Raw genomic sequence first — 22288 nt, forward strand, 5'->3', positions numbered from 1 at the left:
TAAGAATAACCTTGAATCCACTCCAATTTATAACAAAAACAGCTCATTCGAAAACTTTGGTGCTTTTACTATTAATAGTGCAAATTACGTGCTACTCTGTTCAGACCCAAGTGTAACACGCCAGCGAATCCTGCCACTGTTGCTGAGGGCTGCCAGTCTACTGGGGAAGGCAGACGCTAACTCAGGAGACGGGAGCAAGGTCAGCAGCCCACAGCGGGTCACAGAGAGCGCAGTCTTCTCAGGGGAAGTGACATCTGAGTTGGATCTCGAAGGAGGTTGCCAATCAGAGCAGGAGGGAAGCCCATTCCAGGTAGAAGGAAGAACTCCTATAAAGGCTTAGAGGCCCGAGTATGTGCTGCCCAGGTTAAGGACTGGTGCACATTCTGCAGTGGCTTTACCCTGCTGCACAGAGGGAACCATTGAGACGGGAAGGGCCTGTATGACTCACTGAGGGATTTCAACTTTTTCCCATAGTTATGGGGGCCCTGGAAGGTTTTTCGTTTGCTTCAGCTTTATTGAGGTATAGTTGACAATTAAAACTTGTGTATATTTAAGGCACACAGTACGGTGTTTTGATATACATATACCTTGTGAAATGATCACCACAATCAAGCTAAATAACAGAGCCGTTTCCTCACAGGGTTACCTTTTTAACACTTAAGATCTACCCTCTTAGCAAATGTCAAGTATACAATACACTATGTTAACTACAGTCACCACACTGTACATTCGATCCCCAGAACTTATTCATCCCGTATAGCTAAGCTTTGTATGCTTTGACCAATATCTCCCCATTTTTTCACCTGCACCCCTCCACCCCGCCCCCACCAAACCTCTGACAACCCCTTTCTACCCTGTGAGTTCAACTAGTTTAGGTTCCACAGGTAAGTGAGATCATCCATTTTTTGTCTTTCTGTGTCTGGATTATTTCACTTGGCCTAACATCCTCCAGGTTCATCCATGTTGTTGCAAATGGCAGGATTTCCTTCTCTCTTAAGGCTGAATAATATTCCTTTGTATAAAGATACACTCCATTTTTTTGTCCATTCATCCATCAGTGGACAGTTAGGTTGTTTCCGTGTCTTGGCTATTGTGAATAATGCTGCAGTGAATGGGAAAACAGATATCTTTCCAAGATCCTGATTTCATTGCCTTTGGACATATACCCAACGTGAGATTGCTGGTAGTTTTTAAACAGAAGATGGTGTTCTCTGAATACACCTTGGTTTAGAAAATTCCACTAGGAAAAGTATAGAGGAAAGAGCAGAGAAGCTGGAGGCCAGGGTAGGAGAGCAAGGTGGGGCAGTGGAGTGTGGAGGAGCAGGTGGACGAACAGACTTGGCAAGTGACGATCCTCTGAACTCAGAATTGAAAGACAGGCGCCTGATCTCTGTGTTATCCAGGCCAGTACGTAGTCTGGTGACTGCACTGTCTGCAACTTGCAACACTGCGTCATCACCCTGTCAAAAATCACTCCGTGACTGAGGACAGGGTCACGCAGTCAACGAGAAGGTTTCCTATAGTGAGGGGCTGTGGGAGGAATTTATTTTCTTTTGCCGAAAAATAAACAAAAACAATGTGAGGACTAGAGATTCCCCCAAATAACTCTCCTGCTTTGCTGGTTAGTGGAATGAGCAGGGGTCAAGGAATCAGACGGTCTCCGATTTAAATCCCTGCTTTGCCCCTGACCAGCTTTGTGACTTTGAGCCTTAAATTACATATAACTTGCTTGACCCTCAGTTTCTTCATCTAGAAAATGGACAATAATTCCTACCTTGAAGGACTCTGGTGAAGATTCAACAGGATAATAACGCAAAGGCTCCTGCCCTAGTAAACCTCAATGCATATCCTTTCCCACCCCCCTCCTCATCCGAAGTGGCTGTGCAAGGGTTAAAAGACTGAAGAGCTACCAACCTGGAGCTGAAAAACAAAGGGTTTGGAGGGAGAGGCTAGTGGGTGTACTTCCAGGCAGAAAGGGAAGTAGGATGAGATGCTACCCATTAAAGCTGACTAATTCCACTGGAATTATGTGCAGGACAAAGGATGTTAATTCAGTGAAATCTCTGGAGTGCTTCAAAGAACTCTGTGTGTGTGCAGCGAGTCCCCTTCCAGGGCTGGCTCGCCTACGCTGGCGGGGGTGGGACAGCTGTGGGTGTGACAAGTGTGACAAGGGGCTTCTTAACAATGCCCTGAATTCAAACCAGCGAGAGCTGCTTACCCACCAGGCACCTGGGGAAGGGAAGTGGGCGGTGACCTGGGCAGGGCGGGCTTCCCTGAACTCCAGCTGCAGGCTGCCCTGCTGGGGATGAGGAGGCTGGATCGAGTGACAGCCCACGGCTGACTCACAGCCCGAGAGGCTGGCAGCTAGCTAGCAGCAGACCGGCCGGCGGCCCAAGAGTGAGCTCATTAACCACAGGGACCGTGAGCAATGCCATGTCACCAAGGCCCACCATCTGTGGGGCAGAGAGGCCCCATCCCTGCTCTTCTTAAAGACCACTGGCTCTGGGAGGTGTAAGGACCGCTTGTCCCTGTACTCCTGGGTGTCCCCAACATCCTGCCATTTTACCTTCCATAAAGGCAATTCATTACGTGGCTAGTGACAGATGATGTCATTTGTGTGCCTTGGTGAGAAGGTCACATGACTACATTCATAAAGCAGAACTCAGTGCTCAGCCAGACACTGTGCCCCTATTTGGGGTTTGGAAAATATGGTTACTGTTAATGTGCTAAACTGAGGCCTTCCTCTCTGTGGTAGAAAAATCCACCAGGCATGGCTTAATTAACCTAGGAAAATTATCTCCAGCAGGCCTGCCTAGGCTGCAGAAATTGCGTCCCTTCCTGAGGCCGACAGCAAGAGAGAAACAGAACACACACACGCTCACATGCCATCTATAAAACCAAAAAACATCCTCCTGAAGAAAGGAAACCATTTCAGTCTTCATTCATCTTAATGGTCAAATAGGGTCACAGAATAATAGAGATTAATGGTATCTCTTAAGAACAACCAAACCCAGAGAAATGTTTCAAAAGAGGTACCTCTTGAGTGTGGGTGACATTTAAGTAACCAATACTCATTATAATTTGCTATTCCAAGGAAGTGTGTCAAGACTGGTGAATAAATCCATTGATGGCTTATATACCTGGGCTCTAGGAAGCTCTTTCTACTCCCAAGAATTTCTCCACCCACGTGTGATGATCTGGAGTTTCCTTTGATTCAAGGTTTTACTTTCAGATTCCTCTTTCACAATATTTACATAATGGAATATTTACATTACCAGCACTGATTGCATTTGAGAGATAGCTGAGCATTATGGCCTGTTGGATTTCTTTTCCTCTGTTTCTTTCTCTCCTTTCTTTCCTTTTTTCTTCCCTCTGTCCCTCCCTCCTTCCTTCACTCCTTCCCTCCTCCCTCTATTTCATTCATTTATTTATACTGTAAATATCTACTGAGCACATACTGTGTGCTGGAAGGGAGTATAGAACAATGTCTAAGAGTCTGGGGCCATAGATCCAGGCCTTTTGCTTTCTTCTTCCATGACTTACACATGACTTAAGATTCAGTTTTCTTATCAGCCAAAAGGGAACAATAATGAGACCTCCCTCCTAAGACTGTTGAGGGATCGTATGACCTATTACACATAAAACACTTTTCTCCATCCCTGGTCCTTCCCAAATGTCCCACAAATGTTATCATTGTTATCAAAATAATAAAGAATGTAGACTCTGTAGTTAAACAGCTCAGGTTCAAATCCTGGCTCCTACCTACCAGCAATGTGACCCTCGGCAAGTAAGTTCTCTGTGCCTCAGTCTCCTCATCTGTAAAATGGGGCTTATAATAGGTATTTGTTTCATGGGGTTGTTGAAAGGATTGATTAAGATAATATTTGTAAGGTACATAAAACAGTGCCTGACATACAGTAAGCACTCAATAAATCATAGCTATTATGGTTGCTGCTATTATTATTGGTGGTTCCAGAAATATGAAAATGGGAAATAAGAAAGACACTCACTCTAGTAGAGAAGCCAGGCATGTAAATGAGTAATGACAACGGTGAATGAGTAGAAACGCAGAAGTAGATACAGAGCACAGGAGGAAGGTTTAGCTTTTGGAGAGAAGGGCAAAGAAAGCTTCACCAAGGAGGTGTCCAAATAGGACATTATTAGGACACGTGTAAAACCTCATTAGGAAACACTTTATTTTCTTCGTCTTCCCAAATTTATTCTTGAGTCTCAAGTACGAATATCTCTGGCCAGTTATCAAAGTTCTCTGTAATCTGGCCCAGCTCTATTTTCTTGCACACTCAGATACGTCAGCCTGCCTTACAGCTAAACGTCTCCCTTACTGTCCCTCAGCCTGACCTTATGACCTTTGGCCCCGCTGGTCCCATGTTCTAGAACGCCCTCCCTCTCATGACCCCCTGTGTACAAATCCTATGTGGTCTTCAAAACCCAGCAGAACTTCACCTGCCCTGTGAAAACCAAATTCCACATTGCTGTGCCCTCTTCTGCCTCTTTTGCACTTTTCAGAACCCTGCAATTGGCATTGTCCCATCGTCCACTGGGATTTGCCTTTATCAGCCAGGCTCCTCCTTTGCCTTCCTTAACCGATTCCCTCTTCTTGGGGTCTCCATTCCTGACATTTTACATTTCACATGCTCTGCTCCCCCATCCCCGTCCTCACTTCCAGTCAGCCTCGTCTGTAGTGGTGGTCCCATCAACTCCCCTGGCTCCTGCCTCCTCGCACCCTCCCAGGCTGTGACACTGGCCTCTGAGCTGAGCGTCTGACTCCTGTCTCCTGTTCCCAATCTCTCCCGTGCACCGTTGCCTCCACAGAGATGGCTCTTCTTGGCTGGGGCCAAGAAGAGGCAAAAAAAAAAAAAGGCTTACTTTTCATTGTCTGCTCTTGGGAATCTTTCCAGCCTAGGGGTGCAGAACCTCCTGGCTCTGCCATGCAATGTTTTCCTTCTCATCGGGCGCAGACGGGCTGGCTCCTTGGCCACAGAGAAAGGCTTCAGACGTGCTTTGAGAGAAGAGAACCGGTAATGACAGCAAATCCTCTGTCTGAAGTCTCGCTTTGTTTAGACATTTTATTTGCTTAACTTTTAAGTGTTTGAGAAATTGGGAGAAACTTTTTCATCCCTATCCAGATAAGGCAAGAGAAAGTTGTGTCCCTGTGAGCTTGTGAGAGCCCCTCTTTACCAAGGAAGCCCTGCCAGGTCTGGGGTACAAGTTAGGGGCAGGAAGCAGTGTAGGGAAGGCTGGGCAGTAGTGGGCATTGATTTTGATGGGAAATAAAGGGAGAACGAGACCCTTTGACCCATGTTCTCCTTGATGTTCACAGTTCCTGTTTCTTTATGATCAAAAGGCTCCTCAGAGTACACAGGCAGCGCAGATTTCGCAGATCCTAACACAGCTGATTAAAGAAATAGCGTAATTGCCAGACTTTTACAAAACCTGCACAATATTAGTGCAAAGTGACTAAACAGCAGTGCATCTGGGTTACCCCCACTGAGTGCTGAGATGGTCATTGGCATCCCACGGGCAGTGCCCTGGGGCTGGCACAGGGAGTAAGAGACCCCTTGCTGCTCCTAAGCAAGGCCCAGCTCTTCCCAGACCCCACTTTCCCACCTCCAGCCAAGCAGACCCCAGGTACGCTTCTGCCAAACAACCAGCCGAGAGGTGAGAGAAGGCACAGCACTGAGTCATCGGAGACCACAGAAACAGGACAGAGATGGAGTGCAGGTCTAGGAAAAGATCATAAAGTCCACAAAGAGAGTTATCTGAGCTGCAATCAGCGGGAAAACATGCCAGCAACCGCCCTCCCCGCTGGCCCCCAATCTTTTGCAGTTGCCAGTTTATCTCCAAGCTTCTCCCTGAGTTGCCAGCTGACATTGGTCAATCCAGTTCCAGGTCACAGACTTTAGCCAGTTACAAGCAATCATCCCTGCATGGAGGGAAGCTTTGAGCCAATTAACAGGTCATTTAAAAGGGCTCTTTGGCTTCTAAACAGGGTTTTCTTTGCCCATTGCTAAATGCTTCGAATAAACTTTTTAAACAAATCGAGGTAGCAGCTCCCATGGAGATGCTGACTGACTTGAAGTGGGTGCAGGGGGGATGCCCTGTGTCCTGAGACCTCAGTGCTTATCACACATCCCGGAACTGAGGGGTGAAAAGGCCGGAGCAGGGCTGCTTCAAGGTGTCTACCCTCAACTTCTTTCCTAAAGCAAAAAAAATTCCAAATTAGTGTTTGTTTTCTTTCACAAGTCAAGGGCTTTGCATTTTCAATGAAGTGCCTTCTACCAAGAGGAATTTTATAATCTGATTCAAGGGGATTTCGGCTCATGAAAGAGGATTAGGAGCCATTGGTTGGGTGACAAGTTGCAACGTATTTCCCATCAAGAGCCTCTTAAGGTTCTTTTCCCTGTCTGGGAGCTCTGCTCTCTTCACCGTAAGAAGCTCAGAAGACACACATTAGACACTCAGGTAGTTTTCTCTCCTGAGGTGCCCCCACCTCCTTCTCTTGCTCTTTGCTGCACATCATTTAAAAAGTCCACGTTGCCTTTCTAAACTTTGAGGCAAAACAAAAATGTCTGGAAAATGAAAACCAAAATTGTAACCAATCCTCGGGCCCCTGGGCACAGGTAGTAAAATGAACAAGATCTGAATTTAATCGTTCTGATTGCTATGTCTCCACTGGGCCGGTCACCTCATCCCAGAAAAGGGCAAGACGAGAACATTCTTTCTCTCCAAACAGGAGCAGTGTTCCAGGCTGGCTTCTTAAGCAGGAGCTATCAGACAAGGTCCGAAGAGACACCACCAGCAGGACTCAGGCAGCTGGAACCCAGTTCCCTGGCGGCTGCCTGCCAGGCCTGACTCCACACCAGGGCAGGGGCTCCCGTGGCATTCTTCTGCAAGATGTGTAAGCTGGGGAGGAACGATGAGAGGACAGCCCTTTCCAACCTCCCTCTGACTCACAGGACAAAAGACGGCTAATTGTTTTTCTCTTGAATGAGCATGTAGGCATTAAAAAAAGCCTGCCTTGTGAATGGGAGACCTTGAACTTGGAGTCGGCCATATCTCCATCAGCCTCTACCCGCATTGCAGGTAGCCTCTGAGCTTAGGATGCTCAGGACAAGTGCTTCCTCCCTCCCTCCCTCTGAATGGCCAGCCTGGGGCTTGGCTGCAACCAGGACCCCAGAATCTCCCCCTTCTTTTACAGAAATTCTGAAGGAAGCCACTCCCTTTGCCTGCAGCCCAGGTGGAAAATGTCCCAGTGTTACTGGTAGAATGATTACCCTTTTACTTACACGGCTTCCTCCCTTGGGTATCTCCAACGCTTTTTGAAAGGAACGTTTTTTAAAAATGCCTTTCTGCTGCAATTCCCTTGCTTCATTTTACCTTCTCCCCTCTCCCCAGCTTTGTCGTTTGTTGGTTCAGTTACTAATGTATTGGAATAATAGCCCCAGTTGCCAGTAGAGGTGTAAATAGGACATGCTTCCTTAACCTAAAGAGTTAAAATAAAGAAGCAGCTGTTTTTCACTCATTCATTCCAGCACGTTTCCTGAGCAGTGACTGTCTTCAGGTTACTTTCGTCAGGAAATGAAGATGAATAATACGGCACGTCTGGCTTCAAAGAGCTCAGAGGTTAGAGCAGGGACTCTGACCCCAGGCTTCATGGGTATGATTCGGAGGACCTACAACCCTCTGAAATGATAGACATAGTTTATGTACATGTGCCCGGTGAATTTTTCAGGGAGAAAATATAACTCTTAGCAGATTCTCAAGGCATCCAGAATTTAAGAAAAGTGGGGTTGGGGAGGGGTGATTAAGAGCCACTGATCCAGATGGAGATACTGACACATGCAAACAAATTGTTAAGCTGCTGTATCTTGCAGTCAGTCACCTTTGACGGATTGCTTCTCTCTCTCCTGTATCCAATCTGTCAGGAAATCCTACTGGCTCCACCTTGAAAATATATCACAAATTTTTCCTCTCCTCATCCTTGTCCCTGCTACCATCCTGGTGCATGCCATCCTTACTGCCTGGAGAATTGCTTCCACCTTCATCCCTACAGTATATTTTTACCACCGAAGCCAGCCTGAAGCTTTTAAAGAACAAAGCAGGTTATATCACTCCTCTGATTAAAATGCATCAAACGCTTTCCTGTTCATACAGAGTAACCCCAAAGGCCTCATGATGTTCTGGAAGGACTGATATGCTAATCCTTCACCTCTGTTCCTTCTCTGACCTTGACGCGAACATGTTTTCTCTCACTCACTCCTCTCCAGCCTCATTTACTTCCTGCTGGTCCTCATACATTTCTGGTAAAGGCAGCAGGGCATTTGAACGCCCTTTCCTCTGCCTGCAACACTCCTCCCCCAGATGTCAGCTTGGCTTCCTCCTCTGCTTTATTCAAATCTCTGCTCAGAGGTCACTTGATCAAAAATGTCTCTTAGGACCAACCTAGCCAGAGCAGCACCCCACTTCCTCTCAGCCTTGGTTTTCTCTTTCATCTGACATTAAATGATATATTTGTTCATTTGCATATTGTACACCCACCCCACACCACACACGCACACACATGTAAATCCCTTGAAAGCAGGGACTTCGGCTGTTAGGTTCATCACTCTATCTCCAGCCCCCTAGAACAGTACCTGGTTTATAGAAGCTTCTAAATAAACATTTGCTGAATGAATGAATGAACTAACTGCACATAGGGGCAAAGGCAGTGAGGTGAGTAATAATAGCTTTGTCTATAAAACACTGTGGAAGAAGAAACCACTAACTCTGTTTTGGGAAGGTGAGGGGGAGAAACCTGCCAGCTTAAAGAAAGCTTCCGGAGGAGGTGATACACAATATTAGCATGTTAGAGGCAGGGGCCTAGAGCCAGGGCTGTGGAGAAGGGTCTATCAGGCAGAGAAAATAGCATGGGCTAAAACCTGGGGAGGCATAGCCTACTGGAACTATAAGCAGCTCGTGTGCCTGGAATATTTACCTAAGGAAGAAGTCAGGGAGTGATAGGAAATGAGATGGAACAATGGACAGCGACCAGATCATCAAGGGTCTAATATGTCTTAGCTGAAGACTCTAGATTTTATCCTGTAAGTGATGGGGAGCCAGTTGAAGATTTTCAGCAGTGTGGGAGTATGCCTAGAAAAATTGCTCTGTGGCAGTGGGCAAGATGGCTTAGAGCCGAGAAGATAGGGAGCCTGGTGATACATGTGATACAGATGATATAGGTAGGTGAGAATCAAGGAGGCCAGAACTAAGAAGGGACAGTAGAGATCGAGAGAAAGGAACTGGAACTAGGGAAGCAAGACTCTGTAACCCACTGCATTGGAAAGGTGAGAGAAAAGAAAGAGTCCAGGTGACTCTACGTCAGGGTCTACTGACACAAGGCCCTGGTGTCCCCAGGCCCATCCCTTGCTCATCGCAAGGATCACTAACCATGGGACTCCTTCCCCCTGAGACATGACTTGGCCTCAGAATCCTCCTCAACACAGTGTACCAGGCAGACATCACCAACTGATTGGAGTCGATGTCAAGTGTTAATCTGTTTGTCAATCCCGATGTAAGGTTCTAGTTTGAGTGACTCTATGGTGCTATTGTGAATAAAAGAAATAGTATAGAAAAAGAAGAAGGCTCTGGCAGGAAGATTTAAGTTAAATTTGCCCACGGGGTCCAGTGCATGCAGGGATTGTTCAGATGGAGGACAGCGGAGAGGATAGCTAAACAGCTCCCACACGCGTCCTAACTCAGCTTCCCCACATCTCCTTCCTTACCTCTGTCATCCTCCTATTGAGGACTGAGAGCACAGACCTGGCAGCCTCCAACAGTCCTCCGAACCTCCAGCCTCAGGCCCCGAGCCCTGTCCTGTTTGGGATCCTTCCCTCCTCTCTAGCTTCATCATGTGCTTCTTACCACACAGTTTATGTTCCAGCCCCCCTCTCTCTCCATCATCTTATTCCTTTCCCCTGGAACATTCTTCCCCTCTCCTCCACTCCTCTGGCTTGGTCCAATTAATGCCTGCTTATCCTTCCCCTGCCAGTTTAGATGTTGCTTCCTTCAGGAAGTCTTCCCGGATGCCCTCTCTTAGCACTCTTGACTTCCCCATCTTAGCACCACTCCATCCCACGGTGTTGCAATTGCCTCGTGATTTGTCCGTCTCCTCCAATAGCCCCCAGTAGCCTATAAGCCCCATGAAGGCAGGAGCCATGCATCTCGTGTTTCTAGTTATAGAGTAGGAGTCTCTCCATACTGTGGTTTCCTCCTCCACGTTCCCAGATGCGTTCTAAGGCCACCCTTGAAGCCTAGTGTCACCTCTCCACACACAACAGTAGGTGTGTTCCCATCAGCCTGCCTCCCCACCTGGCACCCTGGAGTCCCTCCTGTCCCAGCCTGAATTGAGATGGAAGGAGATGAGGATGGGGAGTGGGTTTTGGGGGAGGGTCTCAAACAGCTTCTGAGCCTCCAGACTTAAGGGAGCTGACACTCATGGCTGCCTCTCCACGTCCCAGGGGGAATGAGAGCTTGTTGGAAGCTGTCAGGTCTCTCAGATATTATTTCCATAAATGGGTTGATCCTTCACTCATTGGTAGAGCAGAATTCATATGTTCTAAAGTATGAAGCAGGGACTTCCCTCGCAGTCCAATGGTTAGGACTCCATGCTTCCACTGCAGGGGACACAGGTTTGTTCCCTGGTCAGGGAACTAAGAGCCCACAAGCTGCGTGGCCAAAATATAAAAAAATAAATAAAATAAAGTATGAAGCAGAATTTAGATTCTGGTGGGTTCCTTGGGAGACGTTTGTTTCCTAAGCTGGCCTTTCCAGATCTGGTGACAACACCTTCCATTTTATTCTTCCCAGGTAAATGCCTAAGGGTGCCTATTGGGAGAATAGACAACCAAGAACACAGTTTCTAGAAACTGCAAAGAACATCCTCCTCTAATTCCTGTAAGGAGGCATTTCTCTAAGAAAGGCTTGTTGGGAAAAAATGGTACTGGGGCCTTAGGGATACCAGCACCTAGTGCACTGGGCACTCGTTTTTGTAGAAAATAGCAAAATAAGAGGATGCTACTTTGGGCTGGGGAGAATATCTGGGGAGAGTAGGAGGGTACACAGAGACAATGACACAGAAAACAAACAAAAAGGATCTGGCTGGGAGTTTATGAGTCACTGTAATTAAAGGGGGTCCTGAGAATCTAGCTGGTATTCACCTTTTGTATGCCTGTCTTGGGTGAGACATTGATTCAACAAACATTACCTGAACACCGACAATGTGCTACGCACTGTGCCAGGTGTCAACAAGAAACAGCAGCCACATGTGTGGTTGGAGATGCCTAAGTACAGGCTGAGCACAGTGCTTCCTGCTCAGGGCTCTCGTTCAAGAACATGGGTGTTGCAGTCGGACAGGTAACAGTTCAAATCACAGCTCTGCCACTTACTGGCTATGTGATTTTGAGCCAATTAGCAATCCCAGGTTTCTAATTTATAAAATAGAAATAATAGTACTTATCTCAAAATGTTGCTGTGGAGAATAAGCAAGGTGATGGCGCATAGGAGGCCTCCCGCAAACGCGTGCTTTGATTTTTTCATTCAATAAATACTTATTGCTATTATTCTGGTCCACATCCTTGCTCTCTGAACTCCATCACCTTTTGTCTCCATTATTTCAGCATCTCTGTGAAGATAAGCAGAGACAGAAGAACATTAGCCAATGTAGAATAACAGCTTATACTGACTCGTCTAAATAGGCATTTTACCTGCCAAATAATTTGGATTTTTCCCCCCAAAAGGATAAAAACCTCTCTCTAATTAAATCAGTGGGCAGAATGCCTTCCTCCTCAAGTGACGGCTGACATCGCTAGCAGCACTTCTGTATGAGTGTCTGGCAGGTGACCACTGAAGGCGGCCACAGAAGTGGTTAGCGCAGCCCTGACATGAGTGGCCTGGCAGCCTCGGCAGACACCAGCTGCTTGGAACCCTCTGCTGCTGGCAGAGGTGACCAGGCAAGATCACACATCCGGACAAGGTTCAGGTTTGTCCCACTGTCACCCAAGGCCCAGAAAGTCTGACTCCAGTGAGAAAGAATGCTCAGGGGTGGACTTCTCTGGTGGCGCAGTGGTTGAGAGTCCGCCTGCCGATGCAGGGGACACGGGTTCGTGCCCCGGTCTGGGAAGATCCCACATGCCGCGGAGCGGCTGGGCCCGTTAGCCGTGGCCGCTGAGCCTGCGCGTCCGGAGCCTGTGCTCCGCAATGGGAGAGGCCACAACAGTGAGAGGCCCGCATACCGCAAAAAAAAAAAAAAAAAAAAAAAAAAGAGAATGCTCAGGGCAACCATAACGCACTCTTCAGGTTTGCACAAGCTCACACACAAACACACACACCCGCACAGACTCAGAGCCAGGCTGGTGTTTCTAAGCAAATTCATTCTGCAATGAACCTACAGTGGATCCTGGCTAAAAAAATAAATAAGCTATAAAAGACATTCCAGGCACTGTTGGAAATTTGAGTATAGGTAGAATGTTAGATGATATTGTGCAATTAGGGTCAGTTTGCTTAGGTGTGAGAAGGGTATTGTGCATGTGGGAGACTGGCCTCATTGGGATATGTATACTGAAGAACTAAGGGGCAAAGTGTCATGATGTCTAGAAAATAATTTAAAATAGTGTAGCAAAATAGAGAGGTAAACGGATAGATAGACAAAGAGATAATGCAAATATGGCAAAACGTTTACAATTGTTGAATTCAAGTCAAGGGTTTATTGGATTATTCTTTCAAGTTTTCTTCTTTTTTTTTTCCTTCTTCTTTTTTTGGTAGGGAGAGCTGCGTTGGGTCCTCACCGATGTGTGGGCTCTTTTTCTAGTTGCAGTGAGCAGGGGCCACCCCTTGCCATGGTGCCTGGGTCTCTCATCGCGGTGGCCTCTCCCGTCTCGGAGCACGGGCTCCGGCGCGCAGGCCTCAGCAGTTGCAGCACATGGGCTCAGTAGTTGTGGCTCACGGGCTCCAGAGCGCAGGCTCAGCAGCCGTGGAGCATGGGCCCAGCCGCTCCGCGGCATGCGGGATCCTCCCAGACCAGGGACCGAACCCGCGTCCCCAGCACCGGCAGGCGGACCCTCAACCACTGCGCCACCAGGGAAGTCCGAACTTTTCTTTATGTTTGAAAATTTTCATCATAAAAATAGGGATAGAAAGAATTATGAAGTAAGAATTAGCCACAAAAATACTAAAAAGCTGAAGTTTTTCATGACCATTCTGATTCACCTGAGTTGTACACAGTGTATTAGTGTGAATAAGGATGAGAAGAGTGTAGCGGATTCTTAGGGGGGCTTACTGCAGACAATAGGGGAAGGGGCAGAGCCACACAGAACAACACGATGGCCATCTTTAAAGACCTTATCCTATTCAGCTCCTCCTCTTACGTATTCTTACTCAGGCTTTACAAACGACCCAATGAATGAAGTAAGTGTTATGCTCTGGTTTTTATAAAAGTTACAGGAACTGTAACTCAGAGAGATTGAAGTCAGGTACCTAAAGTCCTGTAACATGTGACAGAGCCAGGACTAAACCCAGGTCTTCTACTTTAAATCTTGTGCTCTTTTCTCGACATCATGTATCTTACCGTGGGTACTCCCAGAAGCAGACCTTGAGACAGGAGTTCAGGTTCAGTGAGTGTATTTGGAAGGTTCAGGGACCAGAAGTGGGGAGTGGGAAAGATGGGAGTGCGTACTGAGTCAGCGACCACAGTGGCCAACTGAGGCTTAATCCCTCAGTTGGAAAAAATGGGAGATACAGTATAAAACACATGCCTCATAATGATCCCACCCAGTGGTGAGGAAGCTGGGATATTTATTCCCCAGTTACCAAGAATCCTTGCTTGAGGGCTGCTCCACGGGGTGTTGATTCCCCAGCACTTCCAGCCTGCTGAAGTTTGGGGGAAAAAAAAGTCCTCAGACACAGAAACACAGATAGAAGGTTGACCTGTGCACCCCAGCTCAGTTAGATTCAAGGGATGTAAATAGCATACTGACAATCTGACTTTAGGGAAGCCCAGCCTCGGCTGCTGCCTTCCTCTCTTTACCAGCCAAGCACAAGAAGTAGAGGTCATCTCAGACTTTAACACCAGCCAAGGAAATCCAGCCCCTGCTTAGGGTGAGGTAAGATTTAAAGCCACCCATTCATTCAGATGGAGCCACATCTGGGAATTACAACCTAAGAGGAGCAGACATACATGTGTACACAGCATTGCTGGTTTTGAAGCTACTCCAAGCCATTTAAGGCTAAGAATGAACCACTCAGAGGGAGAAGTTCAACAGCTGTTTACCAGAGTGGAAAAGCAAATGAATTGGGCTCATCATACATTCAGACACTACATCAAGCTCCTTATTACAATCCAGAGATGGGTTACAGCCTGGAATGAATATGGGACCCAGTGGCATGATCCAGCATCCCTTTCACATCTCATTATTCACGCTGCATGCAGTGCTCTGAACAATCAGATACATCCAACTGAAAATCGCTTACAAATGGGAAAATACTGGACAACAATAATTCATTTAAAATCTTTTTTTTTTTTTAATTTTACAGCCACTATAGCTCCAGCAACAGAACTCAAAATGTTTCACTCACAATTCTGCAACCACCAATAAATCAGTCTGCTGGGCTTTTTCCATGTATCCTTCCAGAGAAATAGAAGTCTCTCAAGGAACTAAACTGTAGAGAGAATACATGTTAGAATGGGGCAGGTCACCCAAAGGAGTTGGGATGTTCACATGTTTGGAAAGGAACCAGTCAATCTTGGAAGTGCTGACAAAGGACAGTCACAAAATCAAGCCCCAGACACTCTGCCCAGCACCCTGTTGGGAGATACAGAGCTTTAGTCAATGGGTTTTGGGTGTTTCCAGTTCTGCTGGCAGGACAATCCCTACGATAGAATCAGGCTGTTTTAGCTGGAAACTACTAGATACACAATTTCTCTTAACTCCTTTTTTCTGGTTCCATGTTTGTCAAGCAACCTTATGACTCCCTGTAGATCTGCCTCACAAAGACAATACTCCAGTCCCGCTGACTTTGAGTATTTCTGATCCCCATCATGTTGATTTCTCATGAAAAACCAAGAAAGTTACTTTTTTTCTTTTTTTGGCTAGCAGTTATATAGGACTATGTGCCCAGCATTGTTCTAGCACTATGAACTTTACATACACCTACTCATTTTAATCCTCATGACGACTCTAGGAGGTAGACTTTATTATGGCCCCCATTTTGCAGATGAGTAATGAAGAGTGTAAGTAATTTGCCCAACAATACATAACTAGTAAAGAGGTAGAGCCCGAACATGAACCCAGACAGCCTGGCATCAGAGCCCATGCTCTTAACACCATGCTACATTGCCTCTCATTAAGTTTTGGGGATTTTTTTCATGATAAAATATACATAACATAAAAATTTAAATTTGGACCCTTTTTAAGTGTACAATTCAGTGGCATTAAATACATTCACAATGTTGTGCAGCCATTTCTACCATCTATTTCCAGGAGTTTACCATCATCCCTAATGGAAAGTCCATACCTGTAAAACAATAAGTTCCATTCCCGCCCCCTTCTCCCCCCAACCCGCCCCGGCCCCTGGTAAACTCTTTTCTACTTTCTACCTCTAAGAATTTGCCTATTCTAGGTACATCATATAATTAGAATCCTACAGTATTTGTCCTTTTGTGTCTGTTTTATTTAACTTTGCATAAAATTTTCCAAGGTTCATCTGTGTTGTAGCATGCCTCAGAATTCCATTCCTTTTTTTAAAAATAGATCTTTATTGGAGTATAATTGCTTCACAGTCCTGTTAGTTTCTGTTGTACAAAAAAGTGAATCAGCCATATACATACACATGTCCCCATATCCCCTCCCTCTTGAGCCTCCCTCCCATCCTCCCTATCCCACCCCTCTAGGTCATAGCAAAGCACCGAGCTGATCTCCCTGTGCTATGCGGCTGCTTCCCACTAGCTATCTATTTTACATTCAGTAGTGTATATATGTCGATGCTAATCTCACTTCGCCCCAGCTTCCGCCTCCCACCCCGTGTATGCTGAGTAGTATTCCATTGCATGTATATACCACATTTTTTAAATCTATTCTTCCATCGATGGACATTTGAGTTGCTTCTCTCATTAGGGTTTGATGCTCCCTATAATTTCTTTTTTTTTTTAAGATTTTTTTGGATGTGGACCATTTTTAAAGTCTTTATTGAGTTTGTTACAATATTGCTTCTGTTTTATGTTTTTTGGTCTTTTGGCCATGAGGCATGTGGGATCTTAGCTCCCCGACCAGGGATCGAACCCGCACCCCCTGCATTGGAAGGTGAAGTCTTAACCACTGGACCACGAGGGAAGTCCCGATGCTCCCTATAATTTCATCCCACATCGTGGCTTCTCCTTCTGCTTTGGCTTCCTCTGCTCCTTGCCTCTGGGAGAGAAAGCATCATAGTGTTGGGTCAGGTGTCTCTGTTCCACTTGATATTTATATTTCTCTTAGTAAGTAAATACATTGTCATTCTAGTGTTGATCCCAGGCATTCATTAATTTCATTTAAAGTAAAGACAGACTCTAAGTCTTGACACCTCTGGGGATCGACATGACTGAGTCTCCTTGTCTTGAAACTGGGAAGTCACAAAGTCTATCCTGAGACAAAAAAGATACACAGTTCCAGACACAAGCATTCTCTATGACTGACAGGCAGGTTATGTTTTTGGAGGCAACTTTTGTTTATATCACACTAATTTCCATAAGTGCAACATATACTTTGTATACTTAGCTGCTATTTATTCAAACCTGATCATGTGTCAGGCACCATATTAGGTACTTTTCAAATATTATCTCAATCCTGACAATAAGCCTGCAATAACAAATATTATTACCCCCATGTAATAGATAAGAAAGGTTAAATAATTTGCCCAAGATCACACAGCTAGTAAATATCAGATGGCTACATGTTACTCTAGCAGGTATCTATACCATAATTTACTTAACTGTTGACTATTTTCACTGAGTAAAAGTTTCTGTTACTTTAAGTGATTCTGTAAGGAACATCTTTATGCACATAGCTTTATCTTTCCTTGATGTTAGTTCCTTAGGATGTATTTCCAGAAGTACTGTTACTGAATCAAGTAGTATGAATATTTTTCTGGTTCTTGAATGGCTAAGTTATTTTCCAAAATGCTGACAAAGATGGCTACTCTAAGATTTTATGCCAAGGGTCCAGAATGGTGAAATTGCAGATCAGGAAGGCAAATGTTGAAGCCTTCCCACCTCTGCTGTCTGGGTTTTTGTTTGTTTGTTTGGGGGGGGTGGGGTGTTGTTTTTCTTGTATTTGATCCAACATCCTTAGTCTGATCCTAGAATTCCCAATTAATCCCATGGCACCAAGTCTTACCTTCCTCTATCGATGTTTTGTTTTGTGCCCCCAAGACATTCTTCCTTCTGTCCCCTTCTTCTCCCAAACACCTGTCCACCCTCACCGGCAACAAACCTCCTTTCAGGGCTCATAACTGTTATTTAAAAAAAGGAGCCTCTGAACAAATTCACACTGAGCTACTAAAGAGTGATTACAACACCTGGTGGTAATTTGTAATTTGTTTTTAAGATAGGATGCCTGGGAAATTTGTTTTAAGGAATAATGGGACAGGTGCTCAGAGTGGTGTATATGAGGAATGTCCTGGAGGTGTCGATGACAACAGCAGCTGGTCAGGCAACCTAAATGTCTAACAACACTGGATTGTTAAATAAATTATGATAAGCCATTCATCCAAAGACCACAGAGCTATTTAAAATGATGACATAAATGTGTACTACTGACTTGAAATGGTAGTATTAAATGAAGGGGGACAAATTATAAAACATTTAATATAATCACAGTTTGGTAAAGGAAATAAATACAAACATACATGCATATATCTATACATGTATATATACACATATATATCTATGTGTGTATATATTACATCATATACGTAACATTGTATATGTATAATATCAATACATATATAATCAACAACCAAAAAAAAAAAAAACTGGAAGGAGAGACACCAAAATGTTTTCCTTAGGAAAGTGGGAGTAAGGATGACTTTTTTTCTCCCTTTAAAACCTATTTTCTAATTAACATGTATTACTTATGTTATCTTTCAAAAAAAACTTTTTTGGGATGGTTGCTTAGAGTTGGCACTGCCTTGGAGAGAATGAGCATGTAAGGACATATTTCAAACGATGTGGCAGGTGGGTGGGAGAGACGTGAGGGCTGGGAGTTTGTCAGAGGTTTGGGGCTGGAAGCTTGGGACCCTCCAATCCACAGCACTGATATTGGCTACTCCACCGCCTGGCCTCTCCTCACTGTGCTCCACCCAAAGGAGAAAAGGGCTCGCACTAATTTGCCCCTCTCTGAATGGCTATAAAAAGCAAGTTGAGGGCTTCCCTGGTGGCACAGTGGTTAAGAATCAGCCTGCTAATGCAGGGGACACGGGTTCAAGCCCTGGTCCAGGAAGATCCCACATGCCATGGAGCGACTGAGCCCGTGTGCCACAACTACTGAGCCTGTGCTGTAGAGCCCGCGAGCCACAACTACTGAAGCCTTCGCACCTAGAGCCCATGCTCTGCAACAAGAGAAGCCACTGCAATAAGCCCATGCACCTCAACGAAGAGTAGCCCCTGCTCGCCTCAACTAGAGAAAGCCCGTGCGCAGCAATGAAGACCCAACGCAGCCAAAAATATAAATAAATAAATTAATTTTTTTTAAAAAAGCAAGTTGATTTAGGATTCCATGAATCCCTACCTACTCCAGCATATGTTGAACATTTCTGTTGTGTGCTTTTGTTTAAAAAGCTTTTTAAGTGAGCTGGTGCCCAGGAACCTAAAATGTGGCTAGGTAAGCTGGCACAAGTCATGTTTCTTTAATTCACTTCCATGGGTTTCTAATGAGCTCAATCCCAAACATGCTGCAAACCAGAGAATGATGATCTTCCCTTATTTCCCCTAAACCCTCCTGGGGAAAAAAGGAGGAAAGGTGGAGATGTCTTACAGCAATTTTCCATTTACTAAGCACTGGGTTTTTTTGTTTGTTTGTTTTTTATTTATTATTTATTTTTGGTTGCATTGGGTCTTTGTTGCTGTGTGCGGGCTTTCTCTAGTTGCGGCGAGAGGGGGCTACTCTTGGTTGCGGTGCACGGCCTTCTCATTGCGGTGGCTTCTCTTGTTGCAGAGCACAGGCTCTAGGTGCACGGGCTTCAGTAGTTGTGGCACGTGGGTTCAGTAGTTGTGGCTCTTGGGCTCTAGAGCGCAGGCTCAGTAGTTGTGGTGCACAGGTTTAGTTGCTCCGTGGCATGTGGGATCTTCCTAGACCAGGGCTTGAACCTGTGTCCCCTGCAGTGGCAGGCGGATTCTTAACCACTGCACCACCAGGGAAGCCCCAGCACTGGTTTTAAACATGGTTTTGTTTTGTTTTTGCTTTTTGGGGTTTGTTTGTTTTAGCATATTCTGGAGCATGACAGGCATTGGTGCAGGGGGCACTTAGCATGGTCTTAAGAACATGGGCCCCAAGCTAGACAGAGCTGGGTTTGAATACCAGTCCTGAAACTCACTATCTGGGTGATCTTGAACAATTTATTAAATCTATTCTATTCTGTTTCCTCACCTGTAAAATGGGAATAATAAAACCTCACCTCATAGGGTCATTGTGGAGATCAAATAAGATAGTGTGAAAACCATCTAGTATGGACCCTGGCACATAGTAAGAGCTCAATAAATATTACTGTTCTTGCTCTAGTTATTGATGTGTCTGCAAGGAATTACATCACAGAGAGATGAGTGAGTGACGGAGGAAAGCCATGGTCTTGTGGAAAGACATACCAGGGGCACTTTCCACAGATGTGGGGGAGTCAGGGAGCACTTGCAGGAAAGAGTGACATCAAAGTTGGGATCTGAAGAATTGGTAGGAGAAGTCTGGTGAAAGGGAAGGGGCCGGGGGAGGAGAAAGGGTAAAGGTCACAGAAGTGTAAATATTCAGACAGCGGGAACTTCATGATCCTGAACTTACAGTCATTTACATCTTTGCAACAACACTACCTCCATTTTACCAAGGAGAACACAGGCTCAGAGAGGTTAATTCATTTTTCCTTTATCACACAGCTAGTAAGTGATGGCTGCATTCTGCCTCTGTATGAAGATACCCTCCAGCGCATCTTTACACTAAGTATGTAGATTCCTGTAGCGTCCCATGGGTGGTGGCCCTTGCTTAGGAATCTTCTTCAGTTAAGAAGCATGGACTGGGTAGCCTCTGAGGACACAAAGATGCTTAAGATATGTCTACTGTGCTCTGGGAGCCCACAGCCTGACAAAGGAGAAAAAATTTTGATTAGTCATAATGCCAGACAGACTCTGAAAAGTTGTAAGTAGAAATTAGGAATGTCTTCACAGACTTCACGTCTCCATGACTTCAAGTGTAAACCTACTTGAGGGAGAAGGAAGATTCTGAAAGTCGGGGAGTATGTCAGAAGATGCAGTCTAGGTAGAATGAACAGTCAGGACCAAGGCGTGGTGTTGGGTACATACATGGTGTGGTATGGACATGATGACCGCATCTTCATGGCCAGAGATTGGGAAGAGATGAACAGAGTGAAACGAGGCTAGAAAGACTGTGGTGCCAAGTCATGGAGGGTCCCGAATGCCAGGCTAAGGCAGTGGGACTTCTGAAGCCAATGAGGGGCCCTTAAAGGTTGTTGAGGAAGCAAAAGATCTGATCTGTCCTGGATGTTAGGGAGGCCAGAGGGCTCGAGCTAATGAGTGGAATGTGGAGGGCAGAGAGACGAGAAATCACTGAGGTACAATGGTTAGGACCCTGGGACTGAATGGAGAAGTGAGAGAAGGGCTAAGGGGACTCCAAGCCCCTACTTTCTCTGCCCTCATACCGCAGCACCTGACCTCCGTTCGTGTTCCAGGGTAGATGCTCAACAGGCCTTTGGAAACTCTGCTCCAGGCAAGAAGGGTCAGGCCAGGAGCGAACAGGAAATGAACCACAGTCCTCTTCCTGTCACCCACCTAGTTCCCGGTGCTCAGGCCCTGACATCTCGGCATCTTTACACTCATCACTGTGCTTAGTTTTTGCAGAACAGAGAGCAGGTGAAAAGTGATTCATAATTACTGTTTTTTGCGCCAGGAGCATTACTTCCTTTGTACTCCAAGACACATGGCAACTTTCCAATAAATACTTGTTAATGGTTTGATTGATTGGGTTGTTGGTTGATGGAAGGGACTAGCAAACAATTTAGTCAATTCCTGTGAATTTTTGAGGTTCTGGAATACTAACCCACTTAATAGTCCTGCCATTAAAACAGGTTTCCCTTATTATCCTTATAATAGCATGAGAACACTCACGCATTATGCTGAAGTTCCCAGGCCAAGAACACCAGATAGGGCTTCCCTGGTGGCGCAGTGGTTGCGCGTCCGCCTGCCGATGCAGGGGAACCGGGTTCGCGCCCCGGTCTGGGAGGATCCCACATGCCGCAGAGAGGCTGGGCCCGTGAGCCATGGCCGCTGGGCCTGCGCGTCCGGAGCCTGTGCTCCGCAACGGGAGAGGCCGCAGCAGAGGGAGGCCCGCATACCACAAAAAAAAAAAAAAAAACACCAGATAAATAGACAGGTTTTGATGATTTGCCCAAGACTGTAAAGTGAGTCGATGGACAAATTTGGGATAAATACTCAAATCCACCACACCTTATCCTATATCCAGGTTAATGGGCTGCCACCCATACCCTATTCATCCTCCAAACTGCTGTCTATATGATCTGAAATTTGCACTGGGAAAAAGAAAAGTCATTAACAATGAGCACCCTTTTCCTAGAAAGCCTAGAAAAACATCCTTGAAACAGAAATATTCTTTCTACATTTTAGCTAACTTCATAGATCACTCGGTGGTTCTTCCATTTCAATTTTATTTAACAGGCGCCCAGAAAAGTTTTTAAAGCTTTCACTTCTTGATTAAATTTAACAATAGCCATCAATCCAATTCTAGAAATGATAATTTTTGGAGTCAGAGAGAAGTATCTCCCCCCCATCTTCCAGAGTGTATATGTCATATCTTTTGGCAAGTTATACAGAAGAGTGCTTAAACTTAAGCACTTTAAGAGGCTTCTTAAACTGCAGCCTACCCAGGAGTCTCATTAACAAGCACGTTCTAATTCAGTAGGTCTGGGTTGGGGCCTGATACTCTGCATTTCTAACAAGCTCCCGATGCTGCTGGTCCACAGACCA

At 45.6% G+C, this 22288-nt stretch overlaps 1 long non-coding RNA gene across 1 annotated transcript; it reads right to left on the reverse strand.

The window, feature by feature from the left end:
* Positions 1–11249: 11249 nt before the first annotated feature.
* Positions 11250–14690, reverse strand: LOC114488028 (uncharacterized). Its single transcript, XR_003683705.1, has 3 exons — positions 14629–14690; positions 13864–13923; positions 11250–11680 (listed from the first exon to the last, which is right to left on the reverse strand). It is a non-coding gene; the product is annotated as an uncharacterized lncRNA (long non-coding RNA).
* Between the last annotated feature and the right edge of the window lie 7598 nt (positions 14691–22288).

Source organism: Physeter macrocephalus, chromosome 16 (genome assembly GCF_002837175.3).
Source record: "Physeter macrocephalus isolate SW-GA chromosome 16, ASM283717v5, whole genome shotgun sequence".
NCBI classification, from domain to species: Eukaryota; Metazoa; Chordata; class Mammalia; order Artiodactyla; family Physeteridae; genus Physeter; species Physeter macrocephalus.